General features: G+C 37.2%; 1 long non-coding RNA gene across 1 annotated transcript; it reads left to right on the top strand.

Annotated features, from left to right (window-relative positions):
* The first annotated feature begins 708 nt into the window (after window positions 1–708).
* On the top strand, window positions 709–11454 carry LOC107559479 (uncharacterized). The gene is made up of 4 exons (XR_001605627.1): window positions 709–920; window positions 8011–8147; window positions 9221–9295; window positions 11324–11454. It is a non-coding gene; the product is annotated as an uncharacterized lncRNA (long non-coding RNA).
* Window positions 11455–11474: the final 20 nt, after the last annotated feature.

Genomic DNA, 11474 nt, shown 5'->3' with positions numbered 1-11474 from the left:
CCACTAAGATATTGGAGAGTGCTGTCCGTGGTGCTGAAAAGGCGACTCTCAGTTTCTCCTGTTACTCGAATGCCCATAGTCTGGCATTAGGATACATGATATCTTATTAGGCGGACGTAAAGCAAACTAGAGTCCCATGGGAATGTAATGCCTGGAAAATCTGTGCTTATTATTTTTAGATTAGGTGGTTATTTTAAGGGTTACCTTGATTACTACCGCATCGAAGAGCACACTGTCAAAAGTGATTTCACATCATTCTATTCAAAATGTTTGCCTCTTTTCTATTTAACTTTTCTCTAATCGACTTTGATATTTACCTCTTGATTTCTTCTTCAGTAACCAAGTACAATGAACTTTTCTGCAGGTTGTAACCACGTTTACTTTTAAAATGTAAAGACAGCCCCCCCCCCCAAAAATGTGTTTAATATTTATTCTAGATTTTCGAAAAATACAAATATTTCATTATGTCATTATTTCTCTTTTTATATTTACAGTTTTGACAGTTGACGTTTTGGTGATTGGGCGTCAAAAGACAATTCGGTTGCGGTCACATTAAGACTATCTGAACATTACTGAAAACAATTCCTTTAAAATGTTAACCGTCGGAAATAATTAAACGGAACATAACACCGCATGTCCTCACAACTTAAAGTGGTCTGGTCCCCTTTAATGAGATCGTCGTAATATTACGCATCTGCTTTCATATCAACCCTCGTCTTCCCTCACCAGGCTCTCAAACAAACCTCACGCGCCAGAATCCCTCTCATTGTCAACAGCGCCCGCCCCGTCGACTCGCCCACCCGAGCAGCGGAGCACCGCTGTGGCGGAGTCCTTGACGGGGACGTGCACCCGGGTAATAACGACAAAACACTGCTGTTTACATGAATGCAAGCTGATTCTCTCCGGTTTGCTGCAACCAGGTAAATGTCAAATGTTTTGCATTGCAGTATGACGGGCGAATCCTGATGTATCGTTGTAGCGAAGGACTCCTTCTGCATTTCCCGTGTGTATGACAAACCAAGGACTGTGACGCGCCAGGCACAATATCCTATCTGAACGCACAGAGCAAAAAGATATTTCACATTCGCACGCTAAATGGTGTTTATTTGCACCGTGTGTTTCGCACACATTTTGGGTTTCGGTGTTTCGATGTGCGCGCACAGCAGATGTTTCCCTGCAGCGAGCATGCGTGTGCATCTTGCTTTTGTTTTGGTTTTGCGCTTTCATACTATTCTAATCTAGGGCTGTGTTTTCATAACCTATAATTGTCGTTCTCTAGCCCTGAGTAATGCTTTATTTCTGATTTGGTTTCAGCGCGTCGGCTTGCGCTGAGTCGTGACATGGACAGTGTAGTTTTAGGGCCTAGGGTGCAGTATGACCTTGCATCCCTGTAAGGACTTGCGGACTGCAGAGAAAGTGTCCTTAAAAGTGGATTTGTGAAGATCTAAAAAGATCATCATGTGTAGTCTTTATCACAACCAAGCAAGTTTACATTATTTCGAATATATTAAAGCAGGTGAAACTGCACAGTGTGTCTCATAGTGCATCACTATAATCTCTTTACTCTCTCTGGTAATTATCACCTGCTCCTTTGCACAGGATACAATTTGTTGCAAGTAGACTTGCCATTGAGGCTGCTTGCCTTGTGGTTGTGTAATGTCACCACGCTGTCCCATCTGTCTATCTCACCACAAACACATAAGCTAGGAAAGCCAATCACACCACTTGTGGAGCTTACATTCTAGAATAGTGGCTGAATGGCTGTCTCCATGACGACTGCTCTACATCTTCTCAGCATGCAGGCCAATCGTCCAAAGCATTTCCTTACCACATTGGTGCTACAAAGAGCACACTCAATAATATATTTCACTCTGTAGGGTGAATGCACTTAAATTTATTCTTCTCTCAATACCTGTCTTAACATTTCTTACAATAGTAAGGAAATATGAATATTTTAATCAATAATTAAAATAAATCTGAAGTAAAATATAATTTAAAAAAACTCAAAGCTGAAAATTAGAAATGAAATAACTGATCAACCATCTAAGTAACTAGCAATAAACTGAAATAGGTTTAAGCTGAAGTACTACAATTATTTAAATGAAAACTAAAACTGAAATCAAATAAATTACTAATTAATGAACTCGCATTAAAATTAAAAGTTTATACTGTAAATAATATAACATTGATTCTTTCATTACTGAAAAACAGCATTAACGTCGCTTTTTTTTTTTTTTTCCCACCCACCACCAGCATTTTTGATCATTTTCACAAAAGTAATGGCACCCAGAATATTTTGTTGTATGAATATCTGAACATGCAATATGTCAAAACAAAGAACAGAGCCTCTGCTTTTAAGCAAAACAAACAAAAAAAAACTTTTATTCTAGCTTCATGCAATCTTCTTTTCATCAACACTTGAATGTGGGTAAGTTTCATGAAAAAAGCAACATTTTGAACAAAAAGCTGAGAAAATTGCTTTTTTGTAAAAGACTACATCTGGATCAGATTCAGAATGATGATCAAAACATAGATGGAATTGATTGCTTCCATCAACACATCCAAAGCTTGCACAGTTTGATTTATATAAGGATTCATGTTTGATGATCGCATTATTTAACATATGCATCTGCTTACATACGCGATAGCTTGTTTCTGCTTCTTCTTCACCATGTTTTGATCTAGGGATTCAGTACTCTTTCAGAAGATGCATAATAGTGCCTCCTGCTGTACACCAGTGAAATCACGGAAAGCCAGAAAATTCCATCAATGGCAGGGAAAGAGTTAAAGGGTTAATTCATTCCAAAATGAAAATTCTGTCATCGTTTGCTCACCCTCCACTTGTTCCAACGCTGTATGAGTTTCTTTCTTCTGTTGAACACAGAAGAAGACATTTTGAAGAATGTTGGTAACCAAACAGTTGACGGTAACCACAGACTTCCATAGTATGAAAACAAATACTGTCAACTAGAACTCATACAGGTTTGGAACAATTTGAGGGTGAATAAATTATGAGAGAGGTTTTTTATTTTTGGGTGAACTATCCCATTTAGTTCATCCTAAACTAGTATGGAATGACATTGATGTAGCCATTTGGATCTTAAGTGTCCCACTTTACCTAAATTCATTCTCTATATTGACATTAAACATGGTGTCACTGGATATTCCTTTAAAATGTATTTCATATTTGTATTTGCTTGTGAGATAAATGTAATATTGATTACTGCTTTTTTATAGATATACTTAAGCTGATTGCACTGATTACAACTACTGAGTTTGATTCACTTCAGAGCATTCATGCTGCATTTATCCATCCACACTGGATGCATTTAGCTCCATTCAATCCACTGACTGAGTGATCACTGCTCTCTTAGGACCCATGAGGGATGTCCTGATAAATGACTTCATAATCAAATTAGTTCTTATCACTTCCTAATCCATCTTAATCTAGCTCCCATTAGATTTAGGCAAACATAAAATGGGCCCAATCATTTTCGTTGTTGGAGGTACCAGATTTATTAAAGGAATAGTTCTGTAAGAAAGCATTCTGACAGTATTTATACATTTTTTTGTTTCATGCCAAACCTGATTTACATTCTTCTGTAACAAAAAAAAATATTTGTTTACAAATTAAACTGATGAACTCAATTATTCTTGAGTTAAATAATTTGAATTCAGTGTTAATTTAATGTTTTTTATATACAATTTATAGTATGTATTAATATTATGAAACTTTTATTTTTATATTTTAAAAGTTTTTATTTTAATTTTAGTTTGTTTTAATCATTTTGATATTTGCTTTAGTAATTTTTTTAAATATCTATTTATTGTTTATTTATTTTTATTTCAGTTTATGTTTTAGTCATTTTAGTACTTAAACCAAGGAAAGAATTTTATTTAATTCCTAAATTCATTCTCCATATTGGCATTATACATGGTGTTACTATATACAGGTGCATCTCAATAAATTAGAATGTCGTGGAAAAGATGCAAACCAAGGTCCTAGAGTCTGGAGTCTTTAAGATTACTTACAACAGAACAGCAATGCATTTTATGGATGACTGTTTCGTGAACCTAGGAGAGGAGGCAATTCTGACTTTGCTATGACAATCTGGCGCTTCTGAATCAGCTACTGTTTTGTTATTAGTTTAAGTATTTGCTATTGACTGTTCAAATGCGGAGTTTTGCGCATCGTGTGTGTGTGTGTGTGTGCGTGCGTGCGTGCGTGCGAGCGAGCGAGAGAGAGAGAGAGAGAGAGACACATCACATCACATCACAGTGAAGTCAGCGGTCTTAACCGTGGCTTGTGTACTACTTGTGAACAAATATTCATCACTGTCTGTCACGAGACTCTGTTCTCCTTTCGGGCTCTGTCTTTACATTTATTTTGAAAGATGAAGCTCGCGATTATGGTAAGGGGTGTTACATTTCCGACGAGTGCTTGCGGTGCATCATATAACCCCTTTAATATGTATTACATGGTCACTGTAAACTGCTGCTGTATGAAAAGACTTGCATGAAGATCTAAGCTGTCAAGGAGATCTTCTATTCTGCCACATTGTTCTTTGCCTTTATCATTATCTGCTTTATATTCAAGTCATAAACAGTTTGAAAGCTGCAAGCCAGTGTGTGATATTTGGCTGTTGTTGAGCAGGTGTTTCTGCAATGATATAGCTTGAAAGAGGCCTGTGAGAGAGAAGAGAAGTGCTAGGTCATAACAATCACTCATCTGCAACTTTCTGCACATCTCAAAAGACAGCAGTCAGAGGTCATCCAGTGCTGTAGCAGGAGCTTGACATAGCAGAATTCCTCATCAAAATATATTATCTTTATTCTTCCTGATGCAAATTCAGTGTTCTTTTTCTAAGCAATTAAGATTTTTAGATCTGTATTTTTGTGTATGTGGCAAGTCTAGCATCATGACATTTTATCCTTAAATATGCTTGCTTTCACATGTGTTTTCCAAAGAGAAGTAGGCTCTTTCTTCAGGCATTTCTGCTTAATTTATAAGCCACACACTATAGCCAAAAGAGCCATTACCCAGGATTTGTGCTCCAAATCATGCAATGTAAGCTATAAAAGTTCATTTTCCATTTGATTAATGATCTGAATATTAATTCATTTATTTGATATGATAGAGTTTGCTGATGATTTAAAATATGAGAGAGACTGAGAATGTAGTCTTCTGCGTCGGTGCAGAGTTCAAACCGATAGATCTCACAGCTGCACTCTACGTTATGACTCACACTGCACCAGAGGGAGTTGAGACCACTGTCCCGATACTGACTCAGCGACTGCACATTTTCCCCCAAAAAATGTATTAGATCCCTGTTTATTAATTCATAATATTGTTATTTATTAATAATATAATTTGACTGTTTAATGAGCTTTTATCATTTTTACTTGCATTTAGTTTTCTGCTCTACGTTATGACTCACACTGCACCAGAGGGAGTTGAGACCACTGTCCCGATACTGACTCAGCGACTGCACATTTTCCCCAAAAAATGTATTAGATCCCTGTTTATTAATTCATAATATTGTTATTTATTAATAATATAATTTGACTGTTTAATGAGCTTTTATCATTTTTACTTGCATTTAGTTTTCTTTTACTTACATTTAGTTTTTCAAATAATATTTATTTATTTTTTATTTCAGCTTTATTTTAATTAATGAACATGTTTTTTTTTAATGGTTTTACTACAATAACTACACTGGTCTGTTTTGTTCGTTTTCATCACCCAGCCAACCCCGAGTGCAAAAATGAAGTTCATGTCAATATGGTGAAGGATTGAGTTGCTTATTATGAGGAGCATACTGCAGTGTTGCTTATACTAAGCTGTGCCAATTCCTTTTTAATTATTTAGATCATTAATCTTCTTTTCCATCAGCATGTGTCTCAGGATGCCCACTGTAGCAGAAATCACTGCTTTTTCTCATTTTCTCATTTGTCTGTTTCTCTCGTATTAAATATTCTAGCTGCATCAGGGATGAAAACATTTTTAAAGCTTCTGGCGGGTCTTGATTTCACTGAGTAGTCTGATTGTGAAAGTTAAAGCTCTATTATTTCTGTTGTCTAGCTTTGCATCAGCGCAGAGTCAGAGACCAGCCAGTCTATGTCAGCACAATGTTAAATATATTACAGCTCTGCGAGCAATGCTGCTGCCAGGTCTGCTGAGTGTGAAGAGGTCAGATAGATTAGATGAAATGGACAGATTCTAATGTTTTCTTTTGACATTGATGGCATGATCTGCCTCATGATAATGTAAGAAATAAAAATGCAAACATTTAGGTAATGTCTTAAAGGGGCAGTTCACCTAAAAGTGAAGCCTTTTTTAAATTATTCATTCTTTCTTCTGTGGAACATGGAAGGGAAATGCATTTTCAAAACACAACATTAAAAAAAAAAAAAAGATTTTATTTTCCACAGACTAAAGAAAGTAATTCAGGTTTGGGATGGATCGACATGGAGGGTGAGTAATGAGTGAACAGAATTTCACTTTTTGGGTGAACTATCCCTTTAATAGCATTATAGTGTGGCAACAAACTTGAAATATTTATTTTTTAGAATGTAGCTAGTTAGGAAACTACTGTTATGTGAATGAGACAAGGGTTGATACGTGGTTTGAGATTTAAAGGGGTCATATGCGATTTCAATTTTTCCTTTCTCTTTGGAGTGTTACAAGCTCTTGGTGCATAAAGAAGATCTGTAAAGTTGCAAAGACTAAAGTCTCAAATCCAAAGAAATATTCCGCCGGACGCTCCTTCATCGAATCCCCCGGCCGCACCGTTCTCAAGCCCGCCTCTGCTCACTCAAGCCGGCCTCCGCTCACTCTAGGCCGCGGCCTCTGCTCACTCAAGGCCGCGGTGTGTGATGCTGTTTCATTGTGAAAGCGAAACTACTTTGTTTGGCCTTCCAAAAGAGGACGATATCCACTTCGTCATGCCTGGAGCTGATCCGTGCTGGTCGCTGAGGAAATACATCAACTTCGCGCTGTGGATCGCCGGATCGCCTTTCACCGTGGATAAAGCGGAGTCCAGCCCGGGGTCGTAACATGTGGTTGCCGCAAGCACGCCGGACGCTCCTTCATCGAATCCCCCGGCCGCACCGTTCTCAAGCCCGCCTCTGCTCACTCAAGCCGGCCTCCGCTCACTCTAGGCCGCGGCCTCTGCTCACTCAAGGCCGCGGTGTGTGATGCTGTTTCATTGTGAAAGCGAAACTACTTTGTTTGGTCTTCCAAAAGAGGACACGACTAGAAATCAGTGGTTAAGTTGTATTTACAACACTGTTCCAGAACAGTTCAACCCAAATATTCAGATGTGTCCAGTGCATTTTATGGAGGACTGTTTCCTGATCCTGGTAGAGTAGACTACAATGCCGGCTGTTCTGACTCACAGACTGTAAGTACGTTTTTTATATTTAAAGAATTTGCCACTGACGATTCAAACGTGTGTTTTTTGGGCAGTGTAGTGTAGGCTTGTTGTTTGTCATTTCTTTAATCACAAATGCAGACATGGTTTTATGTTTACGCGGCACGATGCAACGCAATGCATAAAAAGACAGTATAAGTCATTATAATCCGTAATTATGTCCCCACTGGATGCAACAAATGCCTCGTTTATAATAGGTTTTAATGTTTTTGTCTTGTCGCTCCGGCCAGACACGGCATCACAGTATGGTAAGGGGCGTAACATTTCCGTCACACGCTTGAGGTATTCGGCCAATCACGACGCACTGGATAGCTGGCCAATCAGAGCACACCTCCCTTTTCAGACCGATGAGCTTTGTAAAAATCAACGTGTTTCAGAAAGGCGGGGCATAGAGGAGAAACAATAATGTACAGTATGTGGAAAATAATGTGTTTTTTAAATCTTAAACCACATAAACACATTTCATTGCACCAAATACACAAAATAATGTTATTTTTAGCAGCATCATATGACCCCTTTCAAATAATTTCTGCAAGTCAAACTGACGACATTGTCTATGTTCTTGTGTTTTATTCAGGCTGGCTGCAGCTGAGCTATTCATGCTGTGTTGACAGGGAGGAAAAAAGATCCAGCTGAAGAAGGAGAAAGAAGGGAGAGGACTGCTGACTCCATGTCTTCACCTTCAAATAAAAGATCTGGCTCTGGATCACGCAAGTATGGCATCGTTTGTCTCTCTTGAAATCTTCTTTCTAACAGACATTATTTTAAAACTTGCAGCTGTGTTGGTGCTTTGCTGTAATATCTAACCCTTCTAGCTGCTGTTTTACTCTTTTAATCACAGTACGATCTCTGCTGCAGTTTAATGACCTTTTGAGCTTCAAGTGCTTCAATAATCCTTTCTCTCTTCCGATGCCGTCATTAATACATCAGCTGTTTAGCGATTTCAATTTCTCTCTCTGCTGTCAAGGCTTTTTCACCCTACAACTGCCAGGTTGTATAAAAACTACCTGAAGTGCCAGTTTAAATCATTTATAAGCACGTTAATATACTAGGATATTAAACACATATACACAAATATACACTATCGTTCAAAAGTTTGGGGTTGGTACGATAAGTCTCTTATGCAAGGCTGCTTTTATTTAATTAAAATACTGTAAAACGGTAATATTGTGAAAAATATTTTTACATTTGAAAAAATAATGGTTTTAAATTTTAATGTATTTTAAAAATGTAATTCCTGAGAAGGCAAAGCTGAATTTTCAGCATCATTACTCCAGTCTTCAGTGTCACATGATTCTTCAGAAAAAAAATATATTTTTTTGTAAAAATGTAAAAGTATTTAAAGAGAAATGTTATGTATCCTTGTTAAATTAAAGCATTCATTTATTTTCTTTTTGTAAAGGGCATATTATTAGGAAAGGCAGAAATGACTTCAAAACATATAACAAGTTCCTCCAAATTATAGAAGAAACGTTTGTAAATCAATGATTTAACAAGCACATGGATAAAGCACTATTTTTAATAAGCATATTATATATCTTCCTTATATACTTCCTTATATACCACTTTTTAAAATTAAATATATAATTCGTAAGAATAATAGTAGTCCAAGGCACTCGAATCTTATTCATTACTTATTTCATCATGGCTATACATTTTAAGAACAGGTGACAAGTGCACACCTACGCGTTGCAGCTATTTTGCCTTCGTCAGGGTGCCCTGACGAAAAATGGTAATTTTGCAGTAGAGCCCAGCTCTGTGCCTCTTTCTCATCTCTGTTTCCTCAGATTCAACCTGCTGAAGGCCCTACAGCCTAAGCACCGCTTGCAACAAATGCTGTCGTCTCCCAATGCATCCCCTGTGTGAGACTCTGATTCAGTACCCTATAGTAGGGCATGACTGTAGTAGACAACACTGCTGCACTGGGCATTCACACGCTAATTTAAAACCAGCCCATTACCTGCAACCACTGATGCTGATGTTGAGGATCTGAGAGGGCAGATTACTCTGAACTCACTGGTCTTTGACAGAGGCTCAGAGAAAGTGCAAATGGATCAGTTAATGATCTGTAAATCTGTTCTATGAGAAGCCATTTTGGCTCTGATTGAATTGATCATCTGTGAGACTGACAATTACTGTGATATTTTGACAATGATTCTAATGAGTGTGTGGCAATTCAGTGCACATATTCACTACACATTACCCTACTTTCCCTCAATTAGTCCATATCACTGAAAACATAATGGACGTACCTGGTCTGTACAACTACCCTGGCTGCTTTTCACTTTCTCCCTTCTTTTCCTTGCTATCAGTACTGATAGCAGAGTCCTCTTTTTTCGCTCTCTCACTCCTCAAGCATGCTTTGTTTGTTTCGGCTCTTTCACTTTGCTTCTATTTTCTCTGTTTGCTCTCACCTTAACCATGACCGTGGCTTGCTTTCATGGTTAGGTAGTTCAGCAAACCTCTTATAGCCCACCAATGGTGGTCCTGGTGGACAGTAGTTATAGTGGCTTGTCATTGAAAATGTGCTGTTTTGATTGGTTTATTTTTATCTAACATGTCGAGCTGAGAATTATATTTGGACCAGTGTTATTTTAGTATTGTTTATATACTATTATAATGTTTATTAATGCTTTAGATTTTACTTTTATTTTCAAGTAATTTTAAGTAATTTTATGTGCTTGTCATTTTTATTAGTTTTTTCTGTTTAGCTTATATATATATATATATATATATATTTATTTTGTTTCAGTTTTAGTAATTTTAATACTTCAACTTCGGGTGGTTTACCAATATGAGGCTTTCAGTGGTTAATGCTGATACTGATATTTACTCAAAACTCACTCACAAAATTTAAATAAAAATGACCAAATACCAGCTCATTAATATCATATCAGACTATTACTAGATTCAAAGTTATCTACCATCTGTAAAAACAGCATTCTGCACCACCTAAAAGAAGTGCTTTCATTCAGCGCAGCTAACCCTGGGTTTAATTTTAAATTTTTCCAAAAGAGAATGTTTTTTGGGAGATTAAAGAGTCATTATGCTCTAAGCTACCCCATGATCCATTGCTCCTATTTTGCCTCAGTTTTATGAATACGGTAGGCTATGTGATGTCAGCATACCGTATGAAACTGCATGTTTAGAAGGTCTTGAAAACAGTTAGTAAGAATATTTTTCATTTACATAAAATAGACATGTAATGCCAGTAAAGATGAAGGAAATAGTGTAATTCTGTCAAAAGTAATCTAGTATGCATTTGTACAATATGTCCAGCATGTCTTTTATTCTTTTAAGTGTGGCAAAGCGGCTGTGATCCTACCCAGCCCTCTGCTAATGTTTCTGACAACCAGAATTAATAAGAAGCTAAAGCTACTATTTATCTTTCTCTCTGTCCTCCCCTGACTGCTGACTTAATTAATTAGTCAGACAATCTGTCAAATAATCTGTCAGATCTGCAACCTTGTGTACAGAGTTTAATGGTTGTAATAAAACAAGCTTCTTGTTGTGTTAATTTCAATTGGATGTTTTAAATGGACTTTAGAATGATTTGAATAATTTCAAATGTTAAAAACAGATGTATCAAAAAGACCAAATCAGCACCTGGAATTTCAAGGACAGATGTATACATAATTTTTCGGAAATTGGGAAAAAAAATATGGATAAAAATAGAGAATAATGGAAAGCTTACAACACAGTCGGTAAAAGTGGAAGATGATTTCTTTTTTAGCGCAACCTCTGCTTCTGCCTGAATTCATCTCGTATTTATTATCACAGTTTACCAGAAAATGTCCACAGAAACATTCGAGTTTCTATACAATACAGGTTAAGGTGAACTTGAGGTGTGTGCTATCCTGTATAATGATTCTTTTTTGTTTGTGGGTCAGTTTTGACTATTGCAGGTTTATAGAGCTAGACTACACACCCATGGAGTCAGGCATTATGGTCTCTATGAGACAGAGCAGAGGATTTCTGACACCAAAGTCCCCGGAACACCACTGTCGGTCAGCGCTCCATCATCCCTTCTGTCTCGTTCTT

The sequence above is a fragment of the Sinocyclocheilus grahami genome, unplaced genomic scaffold (assembly GCF_001515645.1).
Source record: "Sinocyclocheilus grahami isolate Dianchi unplaced genomic scaffold, SAMN03320097.WGS_v1.1 scaffold687.1, whole genome shotgun sequence".
In the NCBI taxonomy this organism is placed as follows: domain Eukaryota; kingdom Metazoa; phylum Chordata; class Actinopteri; order Cypriniformes; family Cyprinidae; genus Sinocyclocheilus; species Sinocyclocheilus grahami.
This window is presented reverse-complemented; position numbering and strand designations above follow the sequence as displayed.